Here is a 17,447-nt window from a genome sequence, read left to right on the forward strand (position 1 = left end):
AAGTAGGCTGGTGGGTTCTATTTGCACAAAATACTGTTCAGGCCTCTCCATCCCGTCAACCTGCTCTTCAAGGATCTTACAGAACCAACCACTGCCAAACACCATTGGGTTTAATGACTCAGATGATTTTAATGGTGCAGCAGTCTTTAATTACAGGCAGCACGCTGCAGAGAGGGGCTGACGGCACCCTTCCTGGGTTCCCAGGCCCTCTTCTGCCTCCAGCTTTTCCAGTTGAGGTCACAATTTAGCCTGGACTCAGCCACCGAGAATTTGCCAGCAAAGTCGAGGAGAAGCGATTTTAATTTGCCCCCTGCGGATACTGAACCACGGCCACTCACGCTGGATTTCCCGGACTGCTAAAAGCTTAACCCTTATGCATGAAGGCCAAGGAGAGTCTGCAGAATGAGATCCTGCTCTTGGAGAAATTTCAGAAAGACCAGCGAAATGGGAAGGATTCTCCTTCCTGCCAACCTGGTGGGTGTCAAGACTCGGGAGATGCCACGAGGTTGCTGTATCTGAGCCCTAAGCATGCACCCAGGCCGCAGGAACGAAAGCTGGCTGCCCGGGCTTTCTTTTAACGAGATGAGAATTGAACTTCAAAAGCAAACGGTGCAAAACCTCGTAGGGAAATACCGGATGACAAAAGGGGAATTTGGTAACCAAGTGCCTGGAAGGCGCAGGAGTGGGGAGCCTCGTCTAAGTCAATGAGCGGGTCCCATGGAATCTGGGGGTCAAAACAGTACCTTGGTTGTTAAGAAAGTGGTGCAAATCGACCTGGAATGGCTTGGTTAAGAATTTCAGCTCTGGGGAAATGTTTCCATGCTCCCAACAAAATGCTATCTTTTAGCAAGTGTGTGGTGATTCCGTTTCTAGGAATTTAACCTTCAAGCCTGCTGACACTTAAGTAAATGACACTTGTGGATGCAGGCCTGTGACAGCAGAGATTTTAATTGCCAAAGACTGGAAATAACCCAGCCTTCACTAACTGTGTCCTGGTGAAATAACTTACGCTATGCTGATACAGATGGAAAACAATGCAGCAATTAAAAAGAACAAGGCAATCCTATATGGATGAAACTGAAGAATCGACAAGATATATACCTAAGTGAAAAAAACAAGACACATTACAGAGGGCGCAGTTTGTTGCCATGAGCTACAAGGAGTGGCTGGAAGCACAGTCTAGAGCCAGGACTCTTGAAACTGAATTCCAATTCTCTCTCACTAGCTCTGTGACTTTGGGCAACTCGCTGTACCTCTCTGGGCCTCAGTTTCTTCATCCATCAAATGGATCACTAAGAAGAGTTAATTTATCTAAAGTATGCATTCTCAACGGGGGTGATGTTTTCCCCCCAGGGGGGCAAAAATTAGTTCAGAAGATGTGGTGGTAAAAAAATCTTAAGATATTACAATCATTTGTGGCCTTCCAAAGCTAAACCCTACCCGATAAATCTTATCCCTTAGTATTTAATTTCTCTCACCAGGGAGAATTGAAATTAAATTAAAGTTTTCTTCTTAGGAGGGTGATAATGAAAAAAAGGTCGAGAAACACTGATCTAAAGTATTCCGCAGCAGGAGGCGGATGGGGATGACATTTACCTTGCCAACGTGCTCAGAGCCTTAAACAAAACGATGGCTGTCGAGGCCACAGTGCTGTCTCGTTATCTGGGCCTCACCAAAACGCCGGGGGGGGGGGGTCAATGCTGATGTCAACCCGCAGTTCTCAATGAGGAGCTGGGGTCCAAAGAAAATGGGACTAGGCCAAAGGGCAGAAGCAGAGCCTGAATTTTCGCCTGGTCTCCCTGACTGAGAGCTTCCCCTTTATGCTCTAATGACATCTGAAGACCACAGGGCCCAGTTGTTCATGCAGCTGCCCTGAGTCCACTCCAAGTCATGACAGGTCAACGCAGATGTCCAGATGGGTCCTCACCATTAGAGCATGAGTACACGACGGCGAGTCTAGCCCATGGACCGTTGTAGCAAACAGCCGGGAACTCCTGTCACATCCACTAGGAGGAAGCTTAGAGCTGTTCCACTGCCCTCACAGTGTCTTCTTGGCAGGCCGTCTGGAGAAATTTCCACCTGCCCCGAGCACTAAGCATAGCCCCGCCTGCCATGAGCAATGGTCTGTGTCAGTCGTCTGGACACAGCGTGGTAGAAGGGAGCACACTGCTTTCCCCACTGGCTGCCAGAAAGCTCCAAGCCAGCTCTCAGGTGCCCTCCAGCAAGGTCTTCGTGGCCCGTGCTTTATGTCAATCCTGACTCCAAGTTATGGTCCCACCGTCACGTAGCCTTCCTTTGGCCTCAGTTTAATGTACGTGACCTTATTTTGTTTTGTAAACTGCCTCCACCCTTTCTAGAATAGGGAGAGGTGTCAAGAGATGAATCAATAAACAAACACACGGAACTCCAAGAAGTTCTAGAAAAAGCCACCACTGGCAGAAGAACCCATTGGGCCTCATCACCCAGTTCCCCAGGGACTTTCAAGCGAGGCTGGCAGGTGGGGGCTGGCCCTTTGGCCTGGAATGGGTGAGAAGGAGAGGAAGGAGGGAGAACGGCAGCTTTAGTCATGGTGGTCTCAACAGGCAGGTCACCAACTGATTCCTTGGGTTTCTTCATTCATTCATTCATTCATTCATTCAAGACCTGCCATGTGCAAAGCACCGTACTTCCTGAGCAGGATACAATGATGAACAAAGAAAATGACATGGTCCTTGCCCTCAGGAAGATTCTATTCAGTTCAGGGGTCAGCAAACGGCACCTGATGGGCCACATCTGGCCTGCCAGCCTCTTTTTGTACAGTTTCATTGGAACCCGGCCATGCTCGTTCATTTACATATTATCTACAACTGCTTTATCGCCACACCGGCAGAAGTGAGTAGCTGTGACAGAGACGATATGCCCCACAAAGCCTCAATTATTTACTGTCAGGCCCGTTACAGAAAATTTGCCAACCCTGACTTTTATTTGTGAGTATATGAAAAATTTTCCAAATCAACAAAAAAGAAATTCTGATACCCTCTCGAGACCCCAGTTTTCTCATCTATTAAATTGACAGGATAAGCGTGTCATCGTGAGGGTGAAATGACAGGACACACGGGAAGCCCTCAGAAATGAGCCTAGAACACCCGCACCCGCGATCTTCTTTGATTCTCGTTATTACTGATATGACGACGGCTGGAGTCAGAAGAGGAATAATTTCAGCCCAACACGGCTTGAAAACACATTCAGCCTCCTCACACTGATTCTCGGAATACGTACGATTAGCTGATCGAAGTCATCCTGGCATTTTACCATTTCTCTTGATTTTGAGATGAATATATTTTTGTTCACGCTTTCAACATTTCTGAAAGTGAGGCTTACCCTGATAATCAATGTATACACATGATTTGTTAATTCATATTTGTTGAGCACCAATTATGTGGCAGGCACTCAGGTCTATGTAACAATTTGTGAACAATAAATATATGGATGTATGGATATGTGTGTGTATATCTATAGTTGATAAGGCATAAATGATGCTCACTTGGAACCTGCATTGGAATGGGGGAGGCCAACAGTAGTTGTATATAGCCTGTCAGGTGGTAATAACAGCTATGAAGAAAAATAAATCAGAAGGGAGGGAGAGAGAATGGTGGCAGTCCGAAATTTTAAAAGCGGTGGTCGGATGGCCTCCCCAGGAGATGACCGTTGAGCAAGGACCCGAGGGCAGCAGGTGACAGGGTGAGCGTGCCAGAATTTGGGAGCACAGGCTCCAGGCAGAGGGAAGGACAGGCACCAGCCCAGGTGCAAAGATGCGTATCTCTGGCAGCGTGTTTTTCTCCCCCTCTCCCCACCAACGCCGTTACTCCCGCTCTGCTATCCTCAGATTACGGAAATGCCCTATTTGTCCACCAAAGGCGTGGTGTGGAATAATGGCACCGGCTTCTGGACTTGGGACTCAGGTGAGGTGACGGTCACGTTTTATTTCAGCTTATTCCTCAAGCTCAGCTCCTCTGAAATTGCTGACGTGTTTTCTTGGCCCGAAACCTGCTGTAAGCCTTTGGCCAAAAGCATCACCTGTCAACAACCTAGGAAATCCACAGGTAAGATTTTTTTTCAAAAAGTCTTGGGAACCAAATGGGATGTAATCAAAGTTCCAGGACCAGTTAAGCCAGTCTCAGTTCCTTCTTTGCCCTTGGCGAGTGAAGCTGAAAGAGAAGGTGTTTGTTTTCACAGAATGTTCTTCTAGCGTACGCGGGAAATAAGTCTATTTGTATATATCCCCCAACTTTACAGATACGCTGTACAGACAGAAAAGAGTACGGGGGTGATGAGGTCGCGGCTGTGACATTCCTCCACCAGGATTCTCAGCAAACTCACCAAGAACAAAGCCACAGACCCAGAAAAGAAACGGCGACAGCCTCTGGGTGGCAAGGAAGACAGGACCCCAGCAGCCAGACTTCGTTCCACTGACAACTCACAGTGACCCCGAATATTCTCCGTTTTACAGAAGAGGGGACCCAGGCTCAGGGAGGAGCTGACTGGAAGCTCGTCCCAGGTCCCTACGTCAGGATGACCCTGGTCTTGACGCTCTAGAACAGGAGGCAAGTCATTCTCAGACTTGGGTTCAAGTTCATGCATCCATCGTGAGTATAAATCTACCGTTCCTAATCTAACGACCTTCTCTGATTTCCACGAAAACGTTCTTCTGGATTCGAGTGGATAGCAGGCTAGAATGTCTGTGTGTGTATGAGAAAGAGGAGAGGAGAGGGAGGCCGGAGAGGGGAGGGGAAGAGAGATAAGCAAGGCTTTTTAGAAGAAACTCACTGAGGATGATGCGGACGGGAAGGGAGTGGAGAACAGAATCGTAAGGGCCAGTGAGAGTAAGGGCAAATGGCTCCATCACACCTTCACGTCTCTATCAGGTATCACAAAATCACAGCACAGCATCACAGCCAAGGACAATGATGGTGCCGTCGAGAACATTTTGCATTTTGGTCTTCAGCCCCTGTCATATAGGGCAAGAAAGAGGTGACACATCTTCCACGAAGACATGTTAAATTTTGTGTGTGTGTGTGTGTGGCACTGACAGAGGTCAGCTTTAGTTTTCTGGAACCTTTACTTATAATACAGAATACCTTCTTTCTTAACAGCGCTGAACAGATGAAGTGTTTCTCCACTAAGCATTCATAACTGTAAGACCCCACAAGCCCCAGACTCTGGCTTCCGGAGAACTTTTCTTTCCAGACGAAAAGAGCCAGGTCTCGGGGCCCACACATGTGGGGAACAGCCACTCCTGTGTGCCGACCCCCCTTCCAGCAGACGCTCTGGCAGCCACAGGGAGCCCGGGGTGGCGGGGGGTGAGCGGTTTACTCACTGCTTCTAACCCAGCTGGGACTCACCCCTCACTCCTCTGGCCTCGGGGGAAAGGCTCGCCCTGGGAGATGGGGTGCCCTCTCCAGCTGAGGACAACTGTGTACTTCCTCACTTCCCCTACACACAGGGAGTGAAGTGCACCTGACATGGAACAGCAACTAGAAAGTCACCCCGAGAGCCTCTGAGTACCAGCAGCTGGAAGTTCTTGACCCTCCCCTGGCGCGTGGGGATCAATTTCCCAGTAACTTACCAGGCGCATCCTCCAGGATGAGATTAGGCGGCGGTGTTATAGACCGAACGTCTGTTTCCCCCCCAAAATTCACGTTAAAATCCTACCCCACCCCATGTGGTAGAATCAGGAGGCGGGGCCGTGGGGAGGTGATTAGGTCGTGAGGGTGGGGCCCTCAAGAATGGGATTAGTGCCCTTATAAAGGGGACCCCAGAGAGCTCCCTTGCCTTCTTTTTGCCTCGTGAGGATGCAACAAGAAGTCGGCAGTCTGCCGCTGGCACCCTGACCTCAGACTTCAGACCTCTGAGAAATCAATCCCTTTTGTTTTTAGCCACCCGGTCTATGGTCTTTCACAGCAGGCCCAGCAGGCTAAGACAGGTGGGGATCCACCACAAGTGTATCCAAATGAAGAGAATTCAAAGGTAGGTGGTTGGGGGAGGGAAAAAGAGTGAGAGTATGAGAAAAAGTGAGAGAACCGGAGAGAGAGAGAGACTATACAACAGACAACCAAAATTCAGACTTTTTCAGACACCAGATTTTTGCCCTACATGCTGACTTTCTTCCTCATTTTACAGAGGAAGGTTTTGAGGCCCAGAGAGGCAAAGTGACTTGCCCAAAGTCACGCAGCTGGAGTGAGTCAGAGCTGAGCCTTGAACGTGAGCATCTGGTCTCTTCGGCAGTGCATGTTCTGGCAGTTGCTTGCTTGTGCTGCCTGGAATAAGTGGGCCAGCGCCTGGGGCCTGGGAATCCGTTAGTTATTTGAGCCTGAAGTTTGAATGCTCTATTTTCTGGAAGTCCAAACTACCACACCAGGGTATTTCTCTTTTTCATTACAGGAGTCATCTCTATTTTATTTACATTTGGCAGTGGAATAGATTTGAATCAAATGTGCTTGGGCACAGAGGAAATTTGACCTGAAAGGCAGTTTTTGTGGCAGGAAGAAAGCCAAGAGATATTTCCTGCCTTTCCAAGGTCCGTAACGTCCTGGTACAAGGGGGTCCATGCATGCATCTTTCCTAAGGGCTTCTCCGCACAGTGAGGTGGAAAATCTTTCCAATGACTCTGGCCCATTTGTAACTTTGCCCTGAATAAAAGGAGGGATTGATCGGGGCTTGGGCTGCTTCCACGCCCAGGGGCCTTCCTGCGCCCTAGGAGGCAGAGTCCGTGGCACTAGGCTCTGGCACAGCGCCTGGCGCCATAGCTGATACTGAGGAAACAGTGGTGGATGGAGGCAAACATGGGTGACAAGAAGAAATGAAGTTCGTGGAAAAGCAAATGTCTCGCTCGGAGCCTAGCATGCAAAGAGAGCTCAGGAGATATCTGCCCAAAGGAGAGGAGGAAAGCAGGAGGTTCAGAGAAATGCAAGGGTCCACAACAGGAGCTGTTCAACTTCAGCATCACTGATATTGGGACCAGAGGGTTCTTTGCTGGGGGGCTGTCCTGTGCGCTGCAGGATGTTTAGCAGCATCCCTGGCCTCTAGCCACTAGACCCTCTGCATCCCAGTTGCGACAACCAAAAATGTCTCTGGATACTGCCAAATATCCCCTGGGGACACAACTGCCTCTGGTTGAGAACGACTTGTCTCAAAGTGTCTGACACCCAGCAGGCCCTCACTCAGCAAATACCTGTTGGAAGAAGGCAGGGCCGAAGGAGCGAGGCGACGAGGCTGACCCGCCACCCTGGCTTGCCTCCGCTCCTTCAGCCGGCTCTTAGTCATGATGGATGAGCAGAACAGAGGCGGTCCACAGGCAGACAACAGCTCGGTTCCCAGCTGCTGCTAGAATGTCCTGTTTGTGCTCTGCCTTGTTAAGAGGGCAACTGTTCTGAGAACCTATGTTCACAGCCCTGAAGATTGCATGTGGCTGTCGCAGGAAACATGCACACCCCTCCACCTGCCTCTTATTCCTCTTCCTTCACAGGAGTCTTTGGAAGTGCTTCTTGTCCCCAGTGGTTTAATGTTCCTCCTTTGTGGATGACCCACTGCAGTCAAGAAGACGAAGAGGTATGGAGTTCAGCTGTGTGTTTGTGACTTGAGCTTAGAGGTGGAGAAATTCATGCCTCTCTCCAGCGTCTGAACATACCCTTTGGTGGATACTGAGGGAGCTACACAGGGAGGCAGTAAAATGCAGAGGTCACAGGGGCACAGGTCGAGGAGCCACTGGGAATGGAGGTGGCAGGAAAGAGAGGTCACGTGAGTTCAAAGGCAGCTGGGCTTGGAGGCTGGTGCAGGAGCACATCACCCCTATAAAGATGGAATCAGATGGAAACTTCTAGGACTGCCTTAAGGAAGGAGCTACAACTGAGCTGAATTATCGGACACTTCCTTAACATCCTCCTCTTCCTCACACCCCGGCTCCCATCCTTCTCCAAGTCTTTCATCCACTCCTGTCCGGCTCCACCATCACCTGAACCTAGACAAGAGCGGCAGCTTCCTGTATAGAGGTGCCCCTGTATTTACCCTGCCCCCCGTTCTCCCCGTCTCCACCCAGCAGCCACAGTGACCCTTAGAGAAGGCAACTCAGATACCACTCCTTCGCTTAAAGTCCTTCTATTTCTTCCTATTTTTCTTAGGATAAAGATGGAATTTGCTCTGCAGCATGCAAGGCCCAGCTCCTGCCCACCCCCGGCTTCCCCCCTCCCCCTCTTTCTCTTGCTTCTTAGCATTCTCTCCAGCTATTACCAGGTTCTCACTCCGATCAGGACCTTTGCACATGCCACTTCCTCTTCCTAAAATCAGCCTTACCCACACTCCACTTCTTCGTTTCAGCTTAAATGTCATTTTCCCAGGGGAAGTCTGCTGACCCTCCCCTGCCAAATCCCACAGCTAAACAGCCTCAGGACACTGAGCTCATCACAGCCTGGCTCAGTGACTGACACCTGTCCCCACCACAAGATGACGCTGCCCGAGGGCAGGGCCCACGTTGGTTCTGCCCACGAATGTGTCTTCGTTCCTACTCAGTTCAGTAAACGTTTGGGGAATAAATAAATGCACTGGTGGGGAGGAGGAAGAAACAGGCTTGTGCCAAGTTTAAAAAGTGTTCCTTTCAGGGGTCACGTCCCATGGCTCCATTCCCAGACACCATTAGGGTAAACAAGGCAACAGGGAAGAGCGTGGCTTCTGGCCTGCCTGGGGCGGGGGGAATAGGTGGCCTGCCTCTTCCCCTCCCCCTTACAAGCTTCCTTTTCCCAGGACCAGCTAGAAGCCGGGGCCTCCCTGCCCTCCCCCTCCGCCGAGAGAAGACCGGCTCTCCTGTCCGGGATAATCAGCCTCTGCAAACGCACGCATCAGTTCAGCAGTAACAACAAATCGCCAAGTTCCACTCCTCTGGCAGGGCAGGAGATGTGGACCCTGGCCCTGAGGAAGCCAGCAGCAGCAGCAGCAGCAGCAGCACCGGGGGGCTTGCTGGAAATGCAGACTCCCGGGCCCCACCCCCCACACCTGCTGAATCAGAAGCTGCATGTGAACAAGATCCCAGGTGATCTGTCAGTGGGGGAGGTGCTGGGCCAGAGCAGGCTCATCAGAACCACCTGGAAGGGCTGGGAAAACTGCAGCTCACTGGTCCCCACCCCACCGCACCGCACCCCTAGGTGCTGAGTCAGGAGGGCTGGGGTGTGGCAGGAGAATTGGCATTTCTCTCCCGTTCTTCGTGCTGACGTTGCTGGTCCCAGATCACGCTTTGAGAACCACCGAGCGACAGCCTCATGGGGGTCCCGGCAGAGCTCAGAGGGGCCCACGAAGACGTTCTAGAAGAGGGAATGTGTGAGCTGGAAGGATGGAGGGGAGCTTGCCAGGTGACAAGGGTTAGGGGAGCATCTTAGAGCGCACCGCATGAGCAAAACTAAGCTGCATGGAGCAAGGGGTTCAGGGGTGTCACTTGTCGGCTGTGCCCGGAGCTTGGGCTAGGGCGGAGGGAGACGGGGGGAGAAGGGAGGGGAGGGAACCAGGAGGCCACAAAAGCTCTGCTTCCTCTTAACCTGCAAGTTGTCTCGTGGCACAGCACCGCAAAGACTGGAATACACGTCCTCAAACCCCCCTCCTCCTGGTCATCATTGTCACAGCCAACTCTCATGGAATGCTTACCACACATCACGCCCTGTTTTAAGGCCTTACATACATTAACATTTCTTTCTTTCTTTCTTTTTCAACTTTTTCAAAGAAATAATTACAGACTCACAGGAAGTTGCTAAGACAGCACAGAGAGTTCCGTGTTCCTTCGCCCAGCTTCCGCCAATGGTGACATCTTATGTAACTGCGGTGCCATATGAAAGCCAGGCCCTTAACATCGGTACAAGACTATGAACCAGAGCACAGACCTTAACTGGTTTCACGTTTTCTATGCACTCGTGTGTGTGTGTGTCACTGCTGAGTCCTCACAACAACCCTATTATGAACCCATTTTGCAGATGAGGAAACAGAAGCGCAGGGAGCATCAAGGACTTGCATGAGGCGGGCTGGGAGCAGACAGTGAACTCCAGAAGTCTGGCTCAAAGCCACTTTTCAGTCTTGGGGCTCAAAGTCATTACTCACTTTTGCTTCTCTGGCAAGTTCTGGTATTTATGCAAACTCTTGTGGATCAGGGATGTTTCTGGGAACATCCACATCTGAAAAGGACTGCCGGGTGCCAAATGGAGGCTCCAGGCCCAACCTGAAGGACCGGGTTCTCTGGAAAAAGCCCCAAGGGCAGGGGCCGAGCAGAGAAGCTGGGGAGAGAGCGCTGGCCACAGATGCCCTGTGCTGTTGGCTCCCAGGCCGCCTGGCTCCCAACTCCAAGGTGCGCCTGTCCACCGGGTCCACCCAGGTACCTGGTCTGGTGACGTTTGCAGGGCTGTCCCGGGCTGTCTGCCAACATCAGGACCAAACGAGAATCTGCTGTTTCACGTCCCAGCCTCTGCCCTGGCGCCTGGCAACCCACAGAGGCTGCTTGTGGGCCAGGAAGCAGGAAGCAGTGAGCTGCTCGGCCTTCCTCTCGGCCAACTCTCGGCCCCTGGCCGCAGGGGCTGGGGTGGGGTGGACCGGAGTGGGGAGAGAGGACACACAGAGAGGCCTTACAGCACCAGACAAGGGCCCCCTCATGAACAGGGCCTCCAGCCACACCGCCTTAGTGGCCAGCGACCTACCAGACAGGGCCCTCATTTTGCTGCTAACTTTTATGGCCTGTTGGGCTCCTTAGAAGGGACCGCTCCCTGTGCTTACAAATATGTCCAGGCAATCTAGGCATGTGGACAGGGACGCTCGGACCCAAGCACACTGCTTGACTTGTGGCCAGAGCGGTGGGGCCGTGGGTGAATTCTTTCCTTCTTCCACGTGGCCTTCCGTTCATGTTGCTATAATGCTGCCTGTGTAGTTAGGCAAAAAAGGTGTCCTTTCATGAGGGGGAAAAAAAAGTTCAAACCACGAAAAATTAACGTTTAAAAAAATCCACTCCGGCGCTGGGAGCCATTTTGCCTGGATGTAGAAACAAGAGTCTTCGGGGACTGATAAATAACCTCAGCTCTTAACCTCTCCGAGCCTCAGTTTCCTCAACTGGAAAGTGTGGGTCAGGCTCAAAGGATCCCCCCCCCAAACTGTTACCCTCCCTGCTCTGTATGGGAGAGAGTGGGATCGCAGGGGCAGAGGTAAGGGGGATCTTTCACTTCTGTTCTGCCCAGAGATTCCAAACGCAGCCTCGGACATCCATGGGTTGATCATCAAAGGTTGCATCAATGGGTCATGGTCATCAATTATCAGCCAATCCGCTCTGGGAGGGTCGGGGGCACTGGACAGGGCTTGTCCAGCCTCAAGAACATTCAAACCCAACAGTTTTAAAACATTCTGCAGGTCAAACCAGCCTGGAGAACCCCCTAGCGGCCAGTTTTGATTTTGAAAGTCAACCCTTGGGTCCAGGAATGATTTGAACAACTCTGAAATCTTTGGGTCTGGAGATTCTGGAGAAAGCTCTGAAGCGACAGGCCCTCCTCGGGGGATGAACTGTGGTCCAGGACTGTCCACACGGCCCCCCACTCTGGCCAGGAGCTCAATGGGGCTCTAACTCCCGGAGCCTCCAGGCTCATCCATCACCGCACACTAGCCCCCCTGGGTGCCACAGAGGAGGAGGACGAGGGCACAGTCAGTCCACCCCAGCTGCACGTGGCCGGGTCAAAGTCATTTTTAGTGCCTGGTAGAAACCCCCAGATTCTAGATCCCAGAGTATGCATTACAATTTCCCCTCAGAGCACCAGAAGCTCCCCTCTCACCCCCATCAATGGCTTCACCTTGAATGACACTGACAGATCTGTGCTCCAAAAGAACTCATACTAGGAGGGGGAATGGACGCATAATTAGCTGAGAGCAGCATGTGAAACCAAACTACAATTTACACCCTCCCATTCCCTAAAAGGAAGGCCTGCAAGGGAAAACACAGAAACCAGAAAAACCACTACGCTAGAGAAAGAAAATCAATAACCACGGTGGGGGAGGGGAAACTTTAAACACTGAAGCAAACAGAATGATTCCAATTGACATTAGATGAGGCTCTGAGCTTCCTGGTGGCCAAAGCAAAAAGGGATGCATTGTATTATAGAATTCATAACGTGACACCTGGAAACTTAGTCACAGAAAGGAGAAAGGCTGGGTCCTGGTGTGATGTGACCGGCAGGTATGAGTGAGGGGGAAGCAGTACGTAATGAGGTCCAGAGGTGAGTGGCAGCTGGGCTAAAGTTGGGCCTTGGTTTTACTCCAAATGGCATGAGGAGCCACCTGTCGGTTTTGTGCAGAGGCATGGCCTCATCTGACTCATGATTTAAAGAACAGCTCTGGCAGCTGCACTGAGAATAGCCTGCTGGGTGGCAAAGAGAGAAGGAGGGAGGCAGATGTGGAGGCTACGGGAAAACGCCAGCCAAGAGATGGTGCAAGCCCTTTGGATGACAGCCAGTCTGCTTCCTGGGTCTCCACTCAACCCAAACTCAAGCCTCTCTCCCTCCCTCCAGCCACCTCGATCTCTGTCCGTTTCTTGTTCTGTGCATTTGTCACCTTGGGCATCTGCACATCCTGTGCTCACCCCCCCCCCCATCCTTTGCATCTCGGCTTAAATGTCAGCCCCCCGGGAGCCCTTTCTCAAGCCCCAATCACATGCAGGACCTCCCTCAATTCCAGACTCTTCTGCTTCTTTCCTCCATCAAGACAAGGGTATGACTTCCATCGCCTTTCCTCCAGCACTGTAGCCCAGAACCAGACACATAACAGGTGCTTAACAAATGGGCGAACAAGTGACCTCGATGAGGTAGACACAGAATGATTCCTAGGTTAGGAAATGGAAGCGTAGAGACATCAGGCAACCTACAGGTGGATCCCAGGTCTGACTCCAAGGCCAGGGCCCCCTGACCTTCCATCCACTTGCTCTGGACTCAAACCAGAAGATCTTGCCCTGATTTTACTCTGCAAGATTCTCACCATTGGATTAAATCACGATCTTTGTGCCTCGACACGGGGCCAACGAGAGTGTGATGACAATCCGCAAAGTTCCCAGAAGATGCCAGAAGACGGTTAGGAAATTGCGGCCGTCCCTGGGCCAGGCCCCAGCAGAGTGTGAGAGCAAAGAGGGATCAGGCAAGATGCCACCAGGCAGGCTGGCTGGCCTTACTGCCACCATGTCCCACCGCTTGCAACACAACTACCCTCCCCAAGGCACACAGCTTTGATCTGATCAGTTTTCTAGGCTGCAGCAATCAAACAGTGGAATCCACAGGAAATTAAGCTTATTGACTGAGCCTTTGGATAGCACATGGAGAAGATATTTACACGTGTCATCTGGGCCCGGGGCCGGAGGTTATTGGCAGCGGGTATTTACAGAGTTTCAAATGACAGCTGGGGGCGGGAGCGTGGGGGACCAGCCACCCTGCCTCCCTACTCTGTGCAGATTTCTGAGTCGGGGTCCCTTCTTCTGAGGCCCTGGTCTACCCCCATTTGGCTGCCTTGGATAGTGGAAGGATTTGGGGTGAACCCAATTGTCTGCAGCATGTGGGATCTGAAAAACTGACTTTTAAACCCCAAGCGGGCTTAATGGGGCTCTCTTCATTGACAAGGAGGAACTGCGAGCGATGCCATTTCTGGGTGTTTGCCTCGTGCCATCTCTTCACGGTTCTTTGAACTAGAACTTCTCCTTGCGTCCTTTATGACGGAGAGGGGAAAGGCAACCTTTGAGATCCATGACTGCTACCCCAGGGGCCTGGGGAAGGCGTGCCCAAAGAAAAAGGAACCGTAAGTAAATAGCGACATCAACAGCTGATATTTATGGAACCCAGCGCACGTGCCAGGCGCTGAGAGGATATTTACATGCAGGATCTCATTAATCTCACGTGTTCTTTTGTAATTAGAATGAAATCCAAGCTCCAGATTGTGGCCTGTGAGGCCTTATGGGATCCAGCGCCTGCCCACCTCTATAAACTCCTCTCTCCTCTCCTCACTCATCCCCAGTTTCAACCAGCAGGCCAAGCTCATTCCTGCCTCAGGACATTTGCACATGCCACTCCTCTGTATGGAGTACTCTTCCCTACATCCTTGAATTCCATCTCTCTGGCTTATTCTCATCATTCAAAGCTAAAAGCTGGGCTCAAATATCACCTACCCCACACCAGCCATTACCCATCTCATCACTCAGTTTAATCTTTTTCATAGCTCCTTTCCACGTCCTTGAAGTTTTCTCACTCACGTCTGTGCTGAGGTGTTTATAGTCTGTTTCATCTCGCTGGGCTCCATGAAGTCAGGGAGCTTGGATTCCTAGTATGGCTGACGCCTGGAGCGATGCTGGCACATAGCAGAGCCTGAATCAATACTCGAGGAAGGAAGGAAAGGGGACCCGGGAGCTGGCACCTGGGTTTAGTTGATCTTACTCTAAAGCCTGGGTTCCTAACCACTTGGCTACACTGCCCGAGCACAGGACACCCTGCTGAGTCGGCTTGACTTCCAAGGACAACACCAGCCCCCGGCGTTTGTGGGGAGGGGGAGATTTCCCCACAAGGCTGAGACTTTATTTTGTCCTATAAACCACTTGGCTCCTCCAGCAAGGGCAGGGTGGGGGCCCGGCTTGGTTCTCACATCTGGCCGCAGGTCTGCTCCCTGCACGCTAGGATCAGGTTGGCGCCTCCACAAAACGCGACGTCGTGCCGTGCGGGCGCCAATGATGCAGACCCCCGGCGCGCTGCACTGGGAACCCGGCCCCGTGAACTCGTTAACGATTCTACGAATGTGTGTGATGAACTTCCAGGCGCTCTGGACAACGCAGAGGCAAAGCAGAAAGGCACGGCGGAAGAAAGAGTCGGCTGTTGTCAGGAGGTCTGCTTACACCCTTGCTGGGGAGCTCCCACTTTCCAGGCCTCGGTTTTCACGTATGTAAAATGGGGATAATGATGACACATCTATTGTAAAGAGCTTCCTCCCAAAGACGCATCATTGGAATGAAAAATATCTGTTACAGAGCCGGCACTTCACAGGCAGCTGAGAAGCGGCCGGGAAAGGTCTATGAAATGCCTACTACGTTCAAGGTCAGTGGGCGCCTCCCCTGAGTTCTCTCTACCTCTTCGATCTCAGAAGCTTGACAGGAGGAGCCCTGTCTTAATTGTATTTTCCAGACCCCACATCCGAACACAGAGGCCGATCAATGAGCAGAGGATGAAATGGGGGCCATGCTGGAACATTCCACGTCAAAGCCACACAGCCCGGATCTGAATTCAGGCTCTCACACGAGTGGCGGGACCCTGGGGGAAGGATACGCTTCCGCCCCGATTCTGGGCCTTAGTTTCCTCGGCCATCGAATGGGACAACGGCTTGTGCCACCCGGCCTCTTCCTTCCTCAAACTTTACGTCCTCATGCCCTGCCTGTGGGACGTCAGGTCTTCCATCGCTCCAAGCATGCTGAGTCGCGGGGAGTTTGCAGGTGCTGTTCCCCCTGCCTGGAACAGTCTTTCTTCCTTCCTTCAGCCACTGGCTGCTTCTCATCCATCTCTCAGCCTCTCCCGGCCACCCTGTATGAAACAGCCCACTCCGCTGGATTTGATAGCAGCTCCTTATTAATTTTCCTGTTGCCACCAACGTGCAGGTATAAATTAAGTGCTGTTTACTGGACTCCTGTCTGTGTCTTCCACAGACGGCGAGACTGTTAGGCTCCTGAGGAAAGGGCCCACGCCTGTTGTGGTCTGCAGTGTTTTTCCAGAACCCAGCACAGCAGGAGCTCAATAAAGATTCAATGAGAGAACGGAGGAAGGCTTGGCCTCTCCTCCAACCTGCACGCCCTAAGACCTTGCTCCAACCCACTCTGCAGAGCCTCGAACACACCACTCCCAATGCCCACGTCCACTTCTTCCTCCCGCCCCCTAAGGCAATGGGGCTTGGGCTCTTGACCACCTGACCTGAGTCGCATTCCTGGTTCCACCTCTTTTAGCTGTGTGATCTTGGAAAAGTTTCTTAACCACTCTGTGCCTGAGTTTCCTTACTGTTCAAATGGGGTTAATGCTAACAGTACCACGTGGCACATAAACATGAGGGCTCCCTGTGCCTACCTCACCTGTCACACAGGTCTGACAGCTGTTCAACGAGACAGCGGTTCCCAACCCTGGCAGCCCATCAGAATCACCTGGGGGCTTTCGACGATCATGATGCCCGGGCGGCGTCGAGAGCAACGACATCAGCGTCTCTGGTGGGGCTTGAGCGTTAGTTCTTTAATCGTCCTCGGTGCTTCCAACGTGGAGCCGAAATTGAGAATGGCTGTAAGCTCCTCCCCCTCGAAGGACCCCCTCCCTCCAGACTTCTCCGCCTGCATCCTAGCATCAGGTTGCAGCGTTCCCAGCTGCCAGCCAGTCTTACTTGCTCTGACTTTTCTCTAGAGCGGTGGTTCTCAGCGGGGGGCAATTTCGCTCCCTAGGGGTCACCTGGCAATGGCTGGAGACGTTCTGGATCCTGACCTGGGGGCAGGTGCTACTGGCATCCAGCAAATAGAGACCAGAGATGCTGCTGACCACCCCACAGTGCACAGGGCGGCCCCCGCGGGCGAGAACTACCCTGCCCCAAAGGGCAACAGTGGCGAGGCCGGGAAACCTGCCACAGAGTTCTCCCTTCTGGGAGTGTGGGGACAACGGGCCTGCTGGCAAGAGGAAGAAAGAAGGAAAAGCAAAAGGAACTTACCATTACTGAGCATCAGCCCCCAGCCATGGGCCAGGCAGATGTTTCTAGAATAGTGACAAGAGCTACTGTTCTCTGAGCGCCTCCAATAGGCTGCAGCAGGTCTGACAAATCTTCCTTAACCACCAGGCACTTCGGGGTTAGTGGATATTGTCCCCACTTCACAAGGTTCGGTAAGTAGGCCAAGGTCATGAAGCTTGCACACAGCAGATCTAGATTTCAGCCCATTTTCTTTGACTCCAAAGTCAAGGCTGCCCCACCTCCCACTTCCGGGGCCTCACCTGTGCCAGGCAACCTTCTGAATGCCTTACATGTATAAACTTAATCTCCACAGGACTCTGTGAACTAGATACTACTATTGTCATCAGCATCAGCATCCCCATTTTGCAGCCCGGGACACTGAGGCAGAGTGGTGAAAAGGCACTTGAAGAGTTACCCACAGCTGCTAAGTAGTGGAGATGGGATTTGAACTCATGGAGCCTAGATCCAGAATGTGGCACACTCCCCCCCAACACTCTACTGCCTGTAAGAGAAGGATGAAAAGGTAGGCCAGACTCCTCCCTGCCTCAGCACCTTTGCACAAGCTGCTCCCTCCGACTCACACACCCTTCCTGGGGCCTCTTTGTCCAGCTAACTCTTCTTCACCCGTCAGATCTCAGCTTATATTTCACTTTCCTGGGACACCCTCCCTGACCCTCAGACCAGATGAA

At 52.0% G+C, this 17,447-nt stretch overlaps 1 protein-coding gene and 1 long non-coding RNA gene across 2 annotated transcripts in view; one reads left to right on the forward strand and one right to left on the reverse strand.

Annotated features, from left to right (window-relative positions):
• The window catches only part of XYLT1 (xylosyltransferase 1), a 304,820-nt gene that overhangs the window by 165,970 nt on the left and 121,403 nt on the right, over nucleotides 1–17,447 (reverse strand). The window lies entirely within an intron of this gene.
• LOC139074754 (uncharacterized) lies at nucleotides 5,916–11,084 on the forward strand. Its single transcript, XR_011524476.1, has 5 exons — nucleotides 5,916–6,006; nucleotides 6,160–6,240; nucleotides 6,421–6,556; nucleotides 7,505–7,587; nucleotides 8,776–11,084. It is a non-coding gene; the product is annotated as an uncharacterized lncRNA (long non-coding RNA).

This window comes from Equus przewalskii, chromosome 12 (genome assembly GCF_037783145.1).
Source record: "Equus przewalskii isolate Varuska chromosome 12, EquPr2, whole genome shotgun sequence".
Classification (NCBI taxonomy): domain Eukaryota; kingdom Metazoa; phylum Chordata; class Mammalia; order Perissodactyla; family Equidae; genus Equus; species Equus przewalskii.